Genomic DNA, 19,053 nt, shown 5'->3' with positions numbered 1-19,053 from the left:
GGCAGCAGAGAGCACTGTAGTCAGACTGGAAAGAACTACACAACTTCCTGTGGAGCATACAGCAGCTGATGATCTCTGGGAGGATTAAGATTTTTTAATAGAAGTAATTTACAAATCTGTTTAACTTTCTGGCACCAGTTGATTTGAAAATAAAAAATTACACTGAAGTACCCCTTTAAATGGGGGGTGGGGGTATCTAACAGCGTTAGAAAAGTTTTTCTTCCAACAGCGCCATCTCTTGTCCTCAGGTTGTATGCAGTATTGCAGTTCGGTTACATTGAAGAAAATAGAGTGGAGTTGGAATACCACGTCCAACCTGAGAACAGGGATGGCGCTGTGTTTGAAAGAAAGCAGCTATATTTATGATAAAAAAAGGATTATTCAGGATTTAGGGCAGGGTCACACATTGGGTGTATGCAGCATATTCTCCTATGAGCAAACACACAGGGCTACTTGCTGTAGCCCTGTGTGTCTGCTCATAGGAGAATACGCAGCATATTTCCCGATGTACAACGTGAAATATGCTGCATATACGCAATGTGAGAACCTACGCTTAAAAAAACACATGCCCCCGAGTATTCAGACCCTTTGCTATGGCACACTTTAGAAAGACATATCCCTTTCTATGTGAGGCAGTGTTTTCCAACTAGGAACAATGTTTGTCTACCTTTATTTTGGGTGATGCTAATATCTACAGCAGATGAGGGAAGTTTTGATTTACCTTTTTAGGACAGTGTGGATCCTCTGGAGGAGGCAGGTAGAGCTTTGGCTGTTTGAGTATGCTGGGAGTAGTAGTTTGGCAACAGCCAGAAGCACCCTGCTTGGGAAACAATGATGAGGTCTCCCCGATAACATGCATATCTGAGCAAAAAAATAAATTGAGCGGGAAAGGACCATCTGTAGAGCTCAGAGAAAGAAAGCTACAGAGTTGAAGGAGGCAAAAAACATTTCTGCTGCACTGAAAGGTCCCAAGAACTCAGTGGCCTCTATAATTCTTATATAGAAGAACAGGGAGCGAACTAACACGGGGTGGGGTGTTTTTTATTTTTATTTAATTTTTTTTGCTTTTTCAGAAAATTACTTAGGGGTCCTCTGGGGTAAAACAGTTTTCCAAGGGTGTCGACCCCCAAGATGGAAAACACTGCACTTCAGTATATCCGCGGCCAAAGCCCTTAAAAACCTACATAAGATTAGAACAACTATTATTTTAAATAATTTTTTCTTTATTACCAAAATACCACTTTACAAAAAACAACGTGTCCCAAATAAAAAAGCTAAATTGGAATTTCGAGGATTTCGAAGAACCTGTTTACCCAGCAAATTCAGAGATAAAAATTTCCAATTACCGAAAATTGTAATTCTTTATTTTACATTTATAATCAGTTCTATCTCCATGGGGATCAGACACACTGTATTAAATAAAGTTTTCAAATCAACTGGTGGCAGAAAGTTAAGCAGATTTGTAATTTTTTTTCTATAAAAAAAATCTTAACCCTTCCAGTACTTATCAGCAGCTGTATGCTCCACAGGAAGTTGTGTAGTTCTTTCCAGTCTGACCACAGTGCTCTCTGCTGACACCTCTGTCCATGTCAGGAACTGTCCAGAGCAGGAACAAATCCCCATAGCAAACCTCTCCTGCTCTGGACAGTTCCTGACATGGACAGAGGTGTCAGCAGAGAGCACTGTGGTCAGACTGGAAAGAACTACACAACTTCCTGTGGAGCATACAGCAGCTGATAAGTACTGGAAGGGTTAAGATTTTTTTATAGAAGTAATTTACAAATCTGTTTAACTTACTGGAGCCAGTTGAAATGAGAAAAATTTGTTTTCCTCCGGAGTACCCCTTTAAAATCATCTTCTGCCTCCTATAACTTTCTTATTTTTCCATATATACGCACCTGTATAATGGTCTTTTTTTTTTTTGCGCCACGATCTGTAGTACTTTTGCGTATATATGTGACATTTTGGTCAAATTTTTTGAGTGTTATTTTGGGATGTGATGTGACCAGAAAATCTGCAGTTTCGGACATTTAGTATTTTTTTTATTTATTTACGCCGTTCACCTTACGGGATCATTAACATCTTATTTTAATAGTTCGGAATTTTCCGCCCATGGCGATACCAAATATGTTTAATTGTTTTACTTTTTATTTATTTTTTTTTAAATGGGAAAGAGGGGTTTGTTTGTTTTTGAGGGGAGGGGCTTATTCATATTTATAAATATTTATGGGCTGCTGGGAGTTGTAGTTGTGGACCAAATAGGTGAACTTTTTTTTTATTTTTTTAAACACCTTTTAAAGGGGTATTCTGCTGCTAGACATAGGATAAGGGGATAAGCGGTCTGATCGCGGCGGTCTCACCACTGGGGCCCCCTCCGATCTCCCGCAGCACCCAGCTTTCTACACAAATGCCGGGTTCCTGCCGCAGTGGTCGTGACTTCACAGCCACGCCCCCTTGTGATGTCACACCAAGCCCCCTCCATTCAGGTCTATGGGAGGTGGCCTGTTGGCTGACACACCCCCTTCCCAAAGACATGCATGGAGGGGGCGTGGCCATGATGTCACGATCATATTCTCTGTCTCCGAGCGTTCTGAACAAAACACTGGAGCACCGGAGTACCCCTTTAATTTGTGGTGTTGAAGATGTGTATGTGTAACATAGTGCAGGTCATGTGATAAAAAAACGTATCGCACCGTATTTATTTTATTTCAGTACATCCCATTGTATGGTGTCTCTCCGTGACTTCTTAACCCTTTGCGAAAAAAATTAGCGACTTTTTAAACATGCTGTTCACAGGCCGTTCTGTAAGCCAGGTTTGCTGCGGGGTTTTGCGGCAGTTTTGCAACTTTTTCTAATAAATTCCTGACCCCTGCATCTGCACAGACAGATATGACCGTCTACAGTGATTCCTTACTGATCTGCTGTGCGATATAAAGGTGCAAAAAAAAGTTGCACATAATGCCCTTGCGCTTTTTTTTTTTTTTTTTTTTTTTTTTGCGCTTTTTTTACTGTGAAAAAAAGTCTAAATCTCTTTAATAAACCCCCCCCCCCCCTAGAAATTCATGAAAACGATAATTTCCTAATCTCTCCCAGAATCCCTCTTGGTTTCTATCGAGCCGCCTATTTATTGGGATCAGTCGTCACGTAATCTCCTGATCCTGAGATGATCTGTAATTATGTAGAAATGGAAGAAAGGATTAAGCGCGGCTAAACTACCCAAAAACTGCTCTGCGGATCGCCGCCAGCGTTCATCGTGTGAGAGAATTTAAAGGGATACTCCCTAGAGTACTTACCCCTTATCCAATGGATCTCTGTGCTGCATCCGGCTGGGTGCGGGCGACGGGGATCGTGACATCACAGCCATACCCCTTGTGATGTCATGGCCACGCCTGCTCAATGCAAGTCTTTGGGAGGGGGCGTGGTAGCCATCACGTCCTCTCCCCTAGACTTGCATTATGGGGGCGTGGCCATGACATCATGACTCCTGCACGCAGCGTTCGGAAATCTCGCGATCAGACATCTTATCCTCTATCCTTGCGTAGCACCCCTTTAATGACCTGTGCCGTGTGTATATATAATCTATATGGGGTGGTGATTGGTCCAATGCCTGCCATTAAAGGGGTACTCCGCTCCCCAGCATCCGGAAGACTATTGTTCCAAACACTGTGTGCGGGCTTCAGTGTTCAGGGTCGCCCCTTGTGACGTCACGCCCGCCCCCCTCGTGACTTCACGCCGCCCCCTCAGCGAAAGTCTATGGGAAGGGGGCGCGACAGCCGTCGCGCCCCCTTCCCATAGACTTTCGTTGAGGGGGTGGGCGTGACATCACGAGGGGCGGCCCTGAACACGGAAGCCCGCACACAGCGTTTGGAACAATAAACTTCCGGACGCTGGGGAGCGGAGCTCTGGAAGCAGGGCAGCAGAGTACCCATTTAACCCTTTAAATGCTGTGATCAAAGTTGATTGCGGCTTCTAAAATGCATAAAATACACTCTCAGCAAAACTGATCAGGATCATTGCGTGGAAACGGCGGCGTCCCGATCAGATGCGAGGACTGCGGGAGGAGGGCCCTTACCTGCCTCCTCGCCGTTTGATCGGTTCTCCAAGTCTCCATTCAGCCTATGCAGGCTGGAGCAGCAGATCACCGATAACACTGATCAATGCTACGGAACAGTGTCTGCAATCTAAGGATTACATGTAATCGTCTCCTATGGGGGAGTATAAAAAATGAAATAAAATAGTTAATATATGTGAATTAACCCCTTCCCTAATAAGTTTGAATCACCCCCCTTTTCCCATAAAAAAAAAAGTTAATTAACATATGTGGTATCGCTGCGTATGTAAATGTCCGGACTATAAAAATATAAAATTAAACTGCAGTCAATGGCGTATACCGTATTTTTCGCCATATAAGACGCACTTTTTCTTTCCCAAAACTGGGGGGGAAAAGTTGGTGCGTCTTATACGGCAAATACACATTAAAACCCTGTCCTATCGGGTCGGTCCCTGCGGCCATCAACGGCCGGGACCCGCGGCTAATACAGGACATCACCGATCGCGGTGATGCCCTGTATTAACCCTTCAGACGCGGCGATCAAAGCTGACCACCGCGTCTGAAGCGAAAGTGACACTAACCCGGCTGTTCGGGACCGCCGGGGTGAAATTGCGGCGTCCCGAACAGCTTACGGGATACCGGGAGGGACCTTACCTGCCTCCTCAGTGTCTGCTCCGGGCCGGGATCCCCTGCATGGCCGGCGCTCTCCTTCGTCGTCTTCGCGCACGCCGTCCCGTCATCCAATAGGAGCGGGGTGCGTAGCGACGTGATTGCGGCGACGGAGAGCGAGGATACCGGGCAGCAGAGACGTTCCGGAGCGACGGGGACACCCCGGGGACGCGGCGACATCCAGGGCAGCGGTGACGGGTCCGGAGCGGCGGGGACACGTGAGTATTACCTCCTATACCAGTGGTCTTCAACCTGCGGACCTCCAGATGTTGCAAAACTACAACTCCCAGCATGCCCGGACAGCCGTTGGCTGTCCGGGCATGCTGGAAGTTGTAGTTTTGCAACATCTGGAGGTCCGCAGGTTGAAGATCACTGTCCTATACTTTACATTGTATTTGGTTCAGAATCTTTTTTTTCTAGATTTTCATCCTTTAAAATTGGGTGCGTCTCATATGGCGAAAAATACGGTACATAAAAAAAAAATTCCAAAATTGCATACTTTTAGTCACTTTTTATACCCTCAAAAAATTTATAAAAAAACGATCAAAAAGTCTCATCAAAACAAAAAAAAACCTACAGATCACAGTGCAAACAATGACCCTCATACAATCCCGTATAGGGGAAAAAAAAAACAAAACAAACTAATTTTCATACAAAAAGTTATAATTTTTTAAAAGAAATACAACAATGCCCAAATCATATAGGTTTTATTGTAACCCTCTGGACCTACACAATAAAGATAAGGCGTCATTTATACCAAAGCGTGCTCTGCGAAGAAATGATAAAATAGAGGGTGTTTTTTCAATTTTGTCCCAAAACATTTTTTGGGGGGTTTCACTGTACATTTTATGGTAAAATATGTGATGTCATTACAAAGTAAAATTGGTGACGCAAAAAACAAGCCCTCATATGGGTCTGTAGGTGGAAAATTGAAAGTGTTACGATTTTTTTGAAGGTGAGAAGGAAAAAAATAAAGTGCAAAAATGAAAAAAAAAAAAACTGTGGTCCTTAAGGGGTTAAATATTTGTGTCAACTCCATCTTATTAGTAATTTACACCCGAATCCATGAGATTCCTAAATGTTTTGCTTCGTTTATCTTGGAATTATATTTTGGCGACTCGGTGTCGCCGGAGGTCCGGGCCCCTCAGACCTTGGCGGGGAGAACCACGTCCGGTCGCTGCCGCAGTTTGGGGAAGTGAAAGTTCTTAATTCTCCGTAACTACTCAGGATGGAAATGATTTGTGCGAAGGTGATTTGCATAGATGTGAAGAGGAGATAAGTCCTGATATTACAGTAAATTATTGGTGACAATATTTGGTTATGTAGGTGTGACCCCCGCGGTTATATGAACCGTCTTTTCCCATAGTGGCGGTAATGTACACACCGTACGCTCCACTGGAGCAAGAAACAAAACTACACCTAAATAATAAGCCGTGAAATTATCATCGGTGATAGAAAGTGCAGGTAGAGGGCGGGATGGTACATGTGACACGTCTAGATAGGACGAGACGGGACGTGTGACACGTCTAGATGGGGCAGGACGGGACGTGTGACACGTCTAGATAGGGCAGGACGGGACGGGACGTGTGAGACGTCTAGATAGGGCAGGACGGGACGTGTGAGATGTTTAGATGGGGCAGGACGGGACGCGTGACACGTCTAGATGGCGCAGGACGGGACGCGTGACACGTCTAGATGGCGCAGGACGGGACGCGTGACACGTCTAGATGGCGCAGGACGGGACGCGTGACACGTCTAGATGGCGCAGGACGGGACGCGTGACACGTCTAGATGGCGCAGGACGGGACGCGTGACACGTCTAGATGGCGCAGGACGGGACGCGTGACACGTCTAGATGGCGCAGGACGGGACGCGTGACACGTCTAGATGGCGCAGGACGGGACGCGTGACACGCCTAGATGGCGCAGGACGGGACGCGTGACACGCCTAGAAGGCGCAGGACGGGACGCGGGACACGCCTAGATGGTGCAGGACGGGACGCGGGACACGTCTAGATGGCGCAGGACGGGACGCGTGACACGTCTAGATGGCGCAGGACGGGACGCGTGACACGTCTAGATGGCGCAGGACGGGACGCGTGACACGTCTAGATGGCGCAGGACGGGACGCGTGACACGTCTAGATGGCGCAGGACGGGACGCGTGACACGTCTAGATGGCGCAGGACGGGACGCGTGACACGCCTAGATGGCGCAGGACGGGACGCGTGACACGCCTAGAAGGCGCAGGACGGGACGCGTGACACGCCTAGATGGCGCAGGACGGGACGCGGGACACGCCTAGATGGCGCAGGACGGGACGCGGGACACGCCTAGATGGCGCAGGACGGGACGCGGGACACGCCTAGATGGCGCAGGACGGGACGCGGGACACGCCTAGATGGCGCAGGACGGGACGCGGGACACGCCTAGATGGCGCAGGACGGGACGCGGGACACGCCTAGATGGCGCAGGACGGGACGCGGGACACGCCTAGATGGCGCAGGACGGGACGCGGGACACGCCTAGATGGCGCAGGACGGGACGCGGGACACGCCTAGATGGCGCAGGACGGGACGCGGGACACGCCTAGATGGCGCAGGACGGGACGCGGGACACGCCTAGATGGCGCAGGACGGGACGCGGGACACGCCTAGATGGCGCAGGACGGGACGCGGGACACGCCTAGATGGCGCAGGACGGGACGCGGGACACGCCTAGAAGGCGCAGGACGGGACGCGGGACACGCCTAGAAGGCGCAGGACGGGACGCGGGACACGCCTAGATGGCGCAGGACGGGACGCGGGACACGCCTAGATGGCGCAGGACGGGACGCGGGACACGCCTAGATGGCGCAGGACGGGACGCGGGACACGCCTAGATGGCGCAGGACGGGACGCGGGACACGCCTAGATGGCGCAGGACGGGACGCGGGACACGCCTAGATGGCGCAGGACGGGACGCGGGACACGCCTAGATGGGGCAGGACGGGACGCGGGACACGCCTAGATGGGGCAGGACGGGACGCGGGACACGCCTAGATGGGGCAGGACGGGACGCGGGACACGCCTAGATGGGGCAGGACGGGACGCGGGACACGCCTAGATGGGGCAGGACGGGACGCGGGACACGCCTAGATGGGGCAGGACGGGACGCGGGACACGCCTAGATGGGGCAGGACGGGACGCGTGAGACGCCTAGATGGCGCAGGACGGGACGCGTGACACGCCTAGATGGCGCAGGACGGGACGCGTGACACGTCTAGATGGCGCAGGACGGGGCAATGTGAGACGTCTAGATAGAAGGCAGGAAATAGGGCAAACCTAGGCAGTTGTAAAGGTAGAAGCCGGTAAATGGCACGAGATCCATTAATTTCTATGGGAGCCGTTGATGCCCAAGTGCTGTACCCAAGTCTTTTTGGCTCCCATAGAAATGAATGGAGCGCGTGCCGTCTGCAGCGCCCGATCCCGTCCAGGAGATCGCAGGGGGCCCCAGCAGTCGTATCCCCCGCCATATGATACTTTTCCCATAGTTCTCCTTTAAGTGAGGGATGGGCAACAGCTGTTCTATCAGCAGAGAGATGGAGCCGGATGGGGTTGGGGCCATCAGGGAGACCCCTGCAAAATAAAGTGGTTACCCCCCCCCCCCCACCCCCCCCCGCTATCCAAGTACATTTATAGAACAAGCCCACAGTACAAGTACAGGTAGAGGGCAGTACAGTACAGGTAGAGAGCAGTACAGTACATGTAGTACAGGTAGAGGGAAGTACAGTACATGTAGCACAGGTAGAGGGCAGTACAGTACATGTAGTACAGGTGGAGGGCAGTACAGTACATGTAGTACAGGTGGAGGGCAGTACAGTACATGTAGTACAGGTAGAGGGCAGTACAGTACATGCAGTAAAGGTGGAGGGCAGTACAGTACATGTAGTACAGGTGGAGGGCAGTACAGTACATGTAGTACAGGTGGAGGGCAGTACAGTACATGTAGTACAGGTGGAGGGCAGTACAGTTCATGTAGTACAGGTAGAGGGTAGTACAGTAGAGGGCAGTACAGTACAGGTGGAGGGCAGTACAGTACATGTAGTACAGGTGGAGGGCAGTACAGTACATGTAATACAGGTGGAGGGCAGTACAGTACATGTAGGACAGGTGGAGGGCAGTACAGGTGGAGGGCAGTACAGTACATGTAGTACAGGTGGAGGGCAGTACAGTACATGTAGTACAGGTGGAGGGCAGTACAGTACATGTAGGACAGGTAGAGGGCAGTACAGTACATGTAGGACAGGTAGAGGGCAGTACAGTACATGTAGGACAGGTAGAGGGCAGTACAGTACATGTAGGACAGGTAGAGGGCAGTACAGTACATGTAGGACAGGTAGAGGGCAGTACAGTACATGCAGTACAGGTGGAGGGCAGTACAGTACATGTAGTACAGGTGGAGGGCAGTACAGTACATGTAGTACAGGTGGAGGGCAGTACAGTACATGTAGTACAGGTAGAGGGCAGTACACCACATGTAGTACAGATACAGGGCAGTACAGTACAGGTGGAGAGCAGTACAGTGCATGTAGTACAGGTAGAGGGCAGTACAGTACATGTAGTACAGGTGGAGGGCAGTACAGTGCATGTAGTACAGGTAGAGGGCAGTACAGTGCATGTAGTACAGGTAGAGCGCAGTACAGTACATGTAGTACAGGTAGAGGGCAGTACAGTACATGTAGTACAGGTGGAGGGCAGTACAGTACATGCAGCACAGGTAGAGGGCAGTACAGTACATGTAGTACAGGTGGAGGGAAGTACAGTACATGTAGCACAGGTGGAGGGCAGTACAGTACATGTAGTACAGGTAGAGGGCAGTACAGTACATGTAGTACAGATACAGGGAAGTACAGTACAGGTAGAGGGCAGTACAGTACATGTAGTACAGGTAGAGGGCAGTACAGTACATGTAGGACAGGTAGAGGGCAGTACAGTACATGTAGTACAGGTAGAGGGCAGTACAGTTCATGTAGTACAGGTAGAGGGTAGTACAGTAGAGGGCAGTACAGTACAGGTGGAGGGCAGTACAGTACATGTAGTACAGGTGGAGGGTAGTACGGTACAGGTGGAGGGCAGTACAGTACAGGTAGTACAGGTGAAGGGCAGTACAGTACAGGTAGAGGGCAGTACAGTACATGTAGTACAGGTGGAGGGCAGTACAGTACATGTAGTACAGGTGGAGGGCAGTACAGTACAGGTAGTACAGGTAGAGGGCAGTACGGTACATGTAGTACAGGTAGAGGGCAGTACGGTACAGGTAGTACAGGTGGAGGGCAGTACGGTACAGGTAGTACAGGTAGAGGGCAGTACGGTACAGGTAGTACAGGTGGAGGGCAGTACAGTACTTGTAGAGGGCAGTACAGTACAGGTAGAGGGCAGTACAGTACATGTAGTACAGGTAGAGGGCAGTACGGTACAGGTAGAGGGCAGTACAGTACAGGTAGAGGGCAGTACAGTACATGTAGTACAGGTAGAGGGCAGTACGGTACAGGTAGTACAGGTGGAGGGCAGTACAGTACATGTAGTACAGGTGGAGGGCAGTACAGTACAGGTAGTACAGGTGGAGGGCAGTACAGTACATGTAGTACAGGTGGAGGGCAGTACAGTACAGGTAGTACAGGTGGAGGGCAGTACAGTACATGTAGTACAGGTAGAGGGCAGTACGGTACAGGTAGTACAGGTAGAGGGCAGTACAGTACATGTAGTACAGGTGGAGGGCAGTACAGTACATGTAGTACAGGTGGAGGGTAGTACGGTACAGGTGGAGGGCAGTACAGTACAGGTAGTACAGGTGAAGGGCAGTACAGTACAGGTAGAGGGCAGTACAGTACATGTAGTACAGGTGGAGGGCAGTACAGTACATGTAGTACAGGTGGAGGGCAGTACAGTACAGGTAGTACAGGTAGAGGGCAGTACGGTACATGTAGTACAGGTAGAGGGCAGTACGGTACATGTAGTACAGGTGGAGGGCAGTACGGTACAGGTAGTACAGGTAGAGGGCAGAACGGTACAGGTAGTACAGGTGGAGGGCAGTACAGTACAGGTAGAGGGCAGTACAGTACATGTAGTACAGGTAGAGGGCAGTACGGTACAGGTAGTACAGGTGGAGGGCAGTACAGTACTTGTAGAGGGCAGTACAGTACATGTAGTACAGGTAGAGGGCAGTACGGTACAGGTAGTACAGGTGGAGGGCAGTACAGTACATGTAGTACAGGTAGAGGGCAGTACGGTACAGGTAGTACAGGTGGAGGGCAGTACAGTACATGTAGTACAGGTGGAGGGCAGTACAGTACAGGTAGTACAGGTGGAGGGCAGCACAGTGCATGTACCGGGCATTATTTGACAACTAGTGTGTCTGAAGATGTAAGTATTATCCTGCCCGCTGATCAGCTGATCTTTTCTAGAACACATATCGGGAGTTCTGCATTATATGTGGATAAGATAATCTGATAACATTGTAACCAGGGACCTCTGTTCTTTCTAAATGTTTTGCATGACGATGAGTTTGAAGTAACAGGTTCAGTTCCCCTTTCCTTACACAACGTTCTGCCCATCACATAGTAATGTGGACGGGGGGGGGGGGGGGGGGGGAGAATATCAGGACGGGGGGGTCTCTTGTACCACAGCTTATACCATGTATTATGACCGCACTCTAACCAAGCTACCCATTGTGTCCAAAACTGCAACCTCTCTGCCTTCTCCAGAGGATCCACATTGTTCCTAAAAGGTAAATCATAGCTTTGCTCTCACCTCATGTACACATTACCACCACACAAAATTAAGGTGGGAAAAAATAGTTTGCCTACACCAGTGTTTCGCAACCAGGGTGCTTCCAGTTGTTGCAAAACTACAACTCCCAGCATGCCCATGTTATCATACACATTATTCAAACATTTCAATATAGAATTGTTTAACCCTATGTTTTCCAACCAGCATGCCTCCAGCTGTTGCAAAACTACAACTCCTAGCATGGCCTCCAGTGGATCCACACTGTCCCTGAAAGGTAAATCAAGGCTTCCCTCTCACCTCATGTACACCTTAACACCACACAAAATAAAGGTGGGCAAAAGTCATTCATCTACCCAGTGTTTCTTAACCAGGGTGCCTGCAGCTGTTACAAAACTACAACTCCTAGCATGCCCTCCAGTGGATCCACACTGTCCCTGAAAGGTAAATCAAGGCTTCCCTCTCGCCTCATGTACACATTAACGCCACACAAAATAAAGGTGGGCAGAAGTCATTCATCTACCCAGTGTTTCTTAACCAGGGTGCCTGCAGCTGTTACAAAACTACAACTCCCAGCTTGCCCGGACAGCCAACGGCTGTCCGGGCATGCTGAGAGTTGTAGTTTTGCAAAGACTGGGTAGTTCACAGTTTGGAGACCAAGGTTTATAAGGACGTGCACAGAATTAGACAATATTAGTCTGTTTTCTGCCAGAAATAGCGCCACTACTGTCTATGGGCTATACCTGGTATTGCAGCTGTGGGTTCACAATAACGCACACAACTTGTGGACAAGTAGGTCGCTCTTTTACTTATTCATAAAGGGGCTTATTTCTTTTTTTTTTTTTTTTTTTTTTTTAAACACAGCGCCACCTCTGTCCTTTGGTTGTTTGTGGTATTACAACTCCATTCACTTCAATGGCATTGAGCTCTTGTATTTTTTCTTAAACCTGGCGGTGCCAGGTCTCTGGTACCTTCCAGATGCTGCAAAACTACAACTCCCAGCATGCCTGAAGAACCAAAGGCCTGTCTGCCTCCTACCGAGGATCTACACTGTCTCTAAAAGGTAAATCAAAGCTTCCTTCTCATCACGTGTACATTCGCACACATGACCCCATTCACTTATTTTAGCGTGAAGGGAGAGCGACCCATTTTGCGCTATCACCACATAGCCTTCGCCTCCGCCTGTCTAAATTGTCAGATGCTGGGGGTATTGTGCACACATTTGGTGAAAATATCACTAGACGTGACGGTCAAGACTTGTGGTCAAGGCGCGACTGAGGTGTGACGCATAGAAAACCGCGTCATTTCATCACGAATATCGGCACTTTGCTATTTCGCGAATATTTAGAATATAGTGATATATATTAGTTATGACGAATATTCATTTTTTTTTTTATATTCAAATATTTATGCGAAAATCGGCATTTCCAGACTGGACACTGATCCCTCCCTTCTTTTAGGGGAAAAATATAATTGCGCACTTTACGAATTTCATTGCAGATTTTCACATGGAAAAAAAAGAGAACGAACATTGTGAATTTGGCGAACATAAAACGAGTAATCGTCCATATGTTCGCAAAATATCGCAAATTCTAATGCGGCCCCTGCTGCTCATCACTAGTAAATAGTGTTGAGCATGAATATTCTTAATGCAAATTTTTACCGCAAATATCGGCACTTCACGATTTCACGAATATTTAGAATATAGTGATATATATTTGTAATGATGAATATTTGCATAAATTTGCATATATATATATATATATATATATATATATATATATATATATATATATATAATTATATAAAACAAATACAGGCACTTCCAGACTGGACACTGATCCTTCCCGTCTTTTAGGTGAAATATAGAATTGCGCACTTTACGAATTTCATTATGAATTTTCGCATTGAAAAAAAAAGAATGAACATAACGAAGTTCGCAAACATAGGGCGAATATTCGTCCATATATTCGCTAAATATCGCAAATTCGAATATGGCCCCTGCCGCTTATCACTAGTAAATAGTGTTGTGCACAAATATTCGTAATGCAAATTTTTATCGCGAATATTTACAATATAGTGATATACATTTGTAATGATGAATATTTTTTTTTTTTTTTTTTTATGCGAATATTGAATATCGGCACTTCCAGACTGGACACTGATCCCTCCCTTCTTTTAGGGGAAAGATATAATTGCGCATGTGCACTATGCAAATTTCATTACAAATTTTTGCCTGAAAAAAAAGAAGAGAACAAACATAGCGAATATGCGAATTTCGCGAACATAGGGCGAATAATAGTCCATATGTTCGCAAAATATCGCAAATTCCAATATGGCCCCTGCCGCTCATCGCTAGTAAATAGTGTTGAGAACAAATATTCATAATGCTAATTTTTATCGCGAATATCGATACTTTGCCATTTCACAAATATTTAGAATATAGGGCTATATACTCGTAATGACGAATATTCTTTTTTTTTTTTTTTTCCACGTGCAAATTTTCATGCAAATTGAGCAAATATAGCGAATTTCGCGAACATAGGACGAATAACCGTCAATACATTTGCGAGATATCCCGAATCCGATTATGGCCCCTGCTGCTCATCACTAGTCGTAAACAGGTTTTTACCTGTTTTTTAGAGACCTATAAAAACAATTTGTACTTTCCGTGACCTTTGTATCTAGTGATATTGCAGCTTTCCGTCCGTGACGCTATAAGCCGTCTAGTGTCGTAGTTTCAGACACTCCCACAATGTGTTCGCTCCCCTGAGAGTGACATCGGTGGCTACAAACCTGTGGGAAGGCGTAATGTCACCAGACGAGGAGCTGCGCTGATCACACTAGAGACTTCCTCTAGTGTGAGGACGACAACATGCCGACCAAGTAAGTCTCATCGCGTGTCCTCCAGATGTAGCAGAGACGAAACTGCTCTAACATAGGGAGACGGAGAAGGTTAGACGGCGCCGAAACATAGGGAGACGGAGAAGGTTAGACGGCGCCGAAACATAGGGAGACGGAGAAGGTTAGACGGCGCAGAAACATAGGGAGACGGAGAAGGTTAGACGGCGCCGAAACATAGGGAGACGGAGAAGGTTAGACGGCATCGAATCATAGGGAGACGGAGAAGGTTAGACGGCGCCGAAACATAGGGAGACGGAGAAGGTTAGACGGCGCCGAAACATAGGGAGACGGAGAAGGTTAGACGGCATCGAATCATAGGGAGACGGAGAAGGTTAGACGGCGCCGAAACATAGGGAGACTGAGAAGGTTAGAGGGCGCCGAAACATAGGGAGACGGAGAAGGTTAGAGGGCGCCGAAACATAGGGAGACGGAGAAGGTTAGAGGGCGCCGAAACATAGGGAGACGGAGAAGGTTAGACGGCGCCAAAACATAGGAAGACGTAGAAGGTTAGACGGCGCCGAAACATAGGGAGACGGAGAAGGTTAGACGGCACCGAACATAGGGAGACGGAGAAGGTTAGACGGCGCCGAAACATAGGGAGACGGAGAAGGTTAGACGGTGCCGAAACATAGGGAAACGGAGAAGGTTAGACGGTGCCGAAACATAGGGAAACGGAGAAGGTTAGACGGTGCCGAAACATAGGGAAACGGAGAAGGTTAGACGGTGCCGAAACATAGGGAAACGGAGAAGGTTAGACGGTGCCGAAACATAGGGAAACGGAGAAGGTTAGATGGCGCCGAAACATAGGGAGACGGAGAAGGTTAGACGGCGCCGAAACATAGGGAGACAGAGAAGGTTAGACGGCGCTGAAACATAGGAAGACGTAGAAGGTTAGACGGCGCCGAAACATAGGGAGACGTAGAAGGTTAGACGGTGCCGAAACATAGGGAGACGTAGAAGGTTAGACGGTGCCGAAACATAGGGAAACGGAGAAGGTTAGACGGTGCCGAAACATAGGGAAACGGAGAAGGTTAGACGGTGCCGAAACATAGGGAAACGGAGAAGGTTAGATGGCGCCGAAACATAGGGAGACGGAGAAGGTTAGACGGCGCCGAAACATAGGGAGACAGAGAAGGTTAGACGGCGCTGAAACATAGGGAGACGGAGAAGGTTAGACGGCGCCAAAACATAGGAAGACGTAGAAGGTTAAACGGCGCCGAAACATAGGGAGACGGAGAAGGTTAGACGGCGCCGAAACATAGGGAGACGGAGAAGGTTAGACGGCGCCGAAACATAGGGAAACGGAGAAGGTTAGACGGCGCCGAAACATAGGGAGACGGAGAAGGTTAGATGGCGCCGAAACATAGGGAGACGGAGAAGGTTAGACGGCGCTGAAACATAGGGAGACGGAGAAGGTTAGACGGCGCCGAAACAGGGAGACTGAGAAGGTTAGGCGGCGCCAAAACATAGGGAGACGGAGAAGGTTAGACGGCGCCGAAACATAGGGAGACGGAGAAGGTTAGACGGCGCCGAAACATAGGGAAACGGAGAAGGTTAGACGGCGCCGAAACATAGGGAGACGGAGAAGGTTAGACGGCGCCGAAACATAGGGAGACGGAGAAGGTTAGACGGCGCTGAAACATAGGGAGACGGAGAAGGTTAGACGGCGCCGAAACAGGGAGACTGAGAAGGTTAGGCGGCGCCAAAACATAGGGAGACGGAGAAGGTTAGAGGGCGCCGAAACATAGGGAAACGGAGAAGGTTAGACGGCGCCGAAACATAGGGAGACGGAGAAGGTTAGACGGCGCCGAAACATAGGGAGACGGAGAAGGTTAGACGGCGCTGAAACATAGGGAGACGGAGAAGGTTAGACGGCGCTGAAACATAGGGAGACGGAGAAGGTTAGACGGCGCCGAAACAGGGAGACGGAGAAGGTTAGGCGGCGCCAAAACATAGGGAGACGGAGAAGGTTAGAGGGCGCCGAAACATAGGGAGACGGAGAAGGTTAGACGGCGCCGAAACATAGGGAGACGGAGAAGGTTAGACGGCGACGAAACACAGGGAGACGGAGAAGGTTAGACTGCGCCGAAACACAGGGAGACGGAGAAGATTAGACGGCGTCGAAACATAGGGAGATGGAGAAGGTTAGACGGCGTCGAAACATAGGGAGACGGAGAAGATTAGACGGCGTCGAAACATAGGGAAACGGAGAAGGTTAGACGGCGTCGAAACATAGGGAGATGGAGAAGATTAGACGGCGCCGAAACATAGGGAGATGGAGAAGGTTAGACGGCGCTGAAACATAGGGAGACGGAGAAGGTTAGACGGCGCTGAAACTGTTCTAACATAGGGAGACGGAGAAGGTTAGACGGCGCCGAAACATAGGGAGACGGAGAAGGTTAGACGGCGTCGAAACATAGGGAGGCAAAGAACAATACAATTTGAGCAGCAGTTAGATACAATTACAATGTAACAGAATTTATAAATATACAAGATGATGAGGAACCTATATGGGTCACGTGTTTACTCAGAGCAGTCTAATACAATTTCACAAGGTTAGACCAGTGTTTCCAAACCAGGGTGCCTCCAGCTGTTGCAAAACCACAACTCAAAAAGCATGCTGGGAGTTGTAGTTTTGCAATGGCTGGAGTGCCACAGTTTGGAGACTACTGGTCTAGATCGGTGTTTCCCAACCAGTGTACCTCCAGCTGTTGCAAAACTACATCTTCCAGGGTTAATACGTAAAACCGGTTTTGGAGACGGTCGGGGTCGCCTCAAATGTTCAGCTACAGAAGAGACGTCTGTCATCTGCTCCGGGCTCGTCCTAAAGTTGTAGTTTTTTTTGTTTTGTTTTTTTGGGAAGGAAGTAATAAATAAAATAGAGAACAGACTGACGGCAAAGGGAATTATAGTCAATTATTTATTTATTTATTTACATTCTGGTGACATTTGTAGAAGTGTGTGGGGGGGGGAGTTGTTGAATGTTTTATAATGATTTGTATTGAAATGTTAATTGTTTGTTGAATCCTAAAACTAAATTAATATATATATATATATATATATATATATATATATATATATATATACATACATATATACACACACACATATTTCTATACATGCACACACTTATTGATTTGATATATATATACACACACATTTTTATTTATTTATATATACTGTACACACTTATACACGCACACTATATATAAATATGTGTGTGTGTGTATACATATATATAGTGTGTGTATTTGTATATGTGTGTGTGTATATATATATATATATATATATATATATATATATAATGCAGTGTGTGTATTTGTATATATGTGTGTGTGTATGTATGTATATATAATGTAGTGTGTGTATGTATATAGTGTGTGTGTGTGTGTGTATATATATATATATGTATATATAATGTAGTGTGTGTATTTGTATATAGTGTGTGTGTGTGTATATAGTGTGTGTATTTGTATATGTGTGTGTGTGTGTATGTATATAGTGTGTGTGTGTATATATATATGTATATATAATGTAGTGTGTGTATTTGTATATATGTGTGTGTGTGTGTATATATATATATATATATATGTATATATATATATGTATATATAATGTAGTGTGTGTGTGTGTATATAGTGTGTGTGTGTATATAGTGTGTGTATTTGTATATGTGTGTGTGTGTATATAGTGTGTGTATTTGTATATGTGTGTGTGTGTATATAGTGTGTGTATTTGTATATGTGTGTGTGTGTATATAGTGTGTGTATTTGTATATGTATGTGTTATATATATATATATATATATATATATATATATATATATATATATATATGTGTGTCACCTGTCTAGGATAAGCTGGGTCACCTGTCTAGGATAAATTAGTGACATTTATAGTAACATAGTGAAGTCCATATAAAAATAAAAAATAACCAGAGCTGTACAATGTGCCATAGACACTTACATTACTCAGCTCCTCCAGGGTATGTTCACACATGGCAGATATTGTGTTGCAAATTTTGACCTCCCTATTGAAATTTATTGGAAAAATATCATCCGCCGCGTGCGATCTCACCTATTAGGCTGGAAGCTCAGCGGCAGCTTTTAGTGCAGATTATTATTATTTATTATTATATTTATTATTATTTATTGTTATTATATTTATTATTATTTATTGTTATTATATTTATTATCATTATTTATTGTTATTATATTTATTATCATTATTATTGTTGTTATTATATTTATTATCATTATTTATTATTATATTTTTTATTATTATTATTATTATCATTATTTATTGTTATTATTACTATTATTATTATTTTAGCCAAACACATAAATTGTTACAAAACAGCTGAAAATACAAACAGTCTTTTCTTTATACCTATAAATGAAATATGTGATGGCGGCCTTATCCTGGCATCAGGCTCCTCGAATATGAAAATATTCTGGGTTCTCAGACAATAGTAGAAATGTGTTTCTGTGGATTCTCAGTTTTAGGCTTTTACGCGTCATTTTTTCCGCCATCTTTTTATACCAACAAAAATGCATTTTTTTGTTTGCACTTTTGAGGTACAAAATCCGTCAGTCTTTTCTCCAGTTATTGCTTTCAGTCATACTCCGCTGGTAATGCGCACGCTGTGTTATTTAACCATTTCTTT

General features: G+C 46.5%; 1 protein-coding gene across 1 annotated transcript in view; it reads left to right on the top strand.

Annotated features, from left to right (window-relative positions):
• The first annotated feature begins 14,335 nt into the window (after positions 1-14,335).
• Positions 14,336-19,053, top strand: part of SLA2 (Src like adaptor 2) — a 51,896-nt gene continuing 47,178 nt past the window's right edge. The window contains exon 1 of the mRNA XM_056549240.1: positions 14,336-14,371. The gene's annotated coding sequence lies outside the window, so the exon portion shown is untranslated. The remainder of the gene's footprint in view (positions 14,372-19,053) is intronic.

The sequence above is a fragment of the Hyla sarda genome, chromosome 12, assembly GCF_029499605.1.
Source record: "Hyla sarda isolate aHylSar1 chromosome 12, aHylSar1.hap1, whole genome shotgun sequence".
Taxonomy (NCBI): Eukaryota; Metazoa; Chordata; class Amphibia; order Anura; family Hylidae; genus Hyla; species Hyla sarda.
Note: the sequence above shows the minus strand (reverse complement) of the source record. Positions and strands in the feature narration are given on the sequence as shown.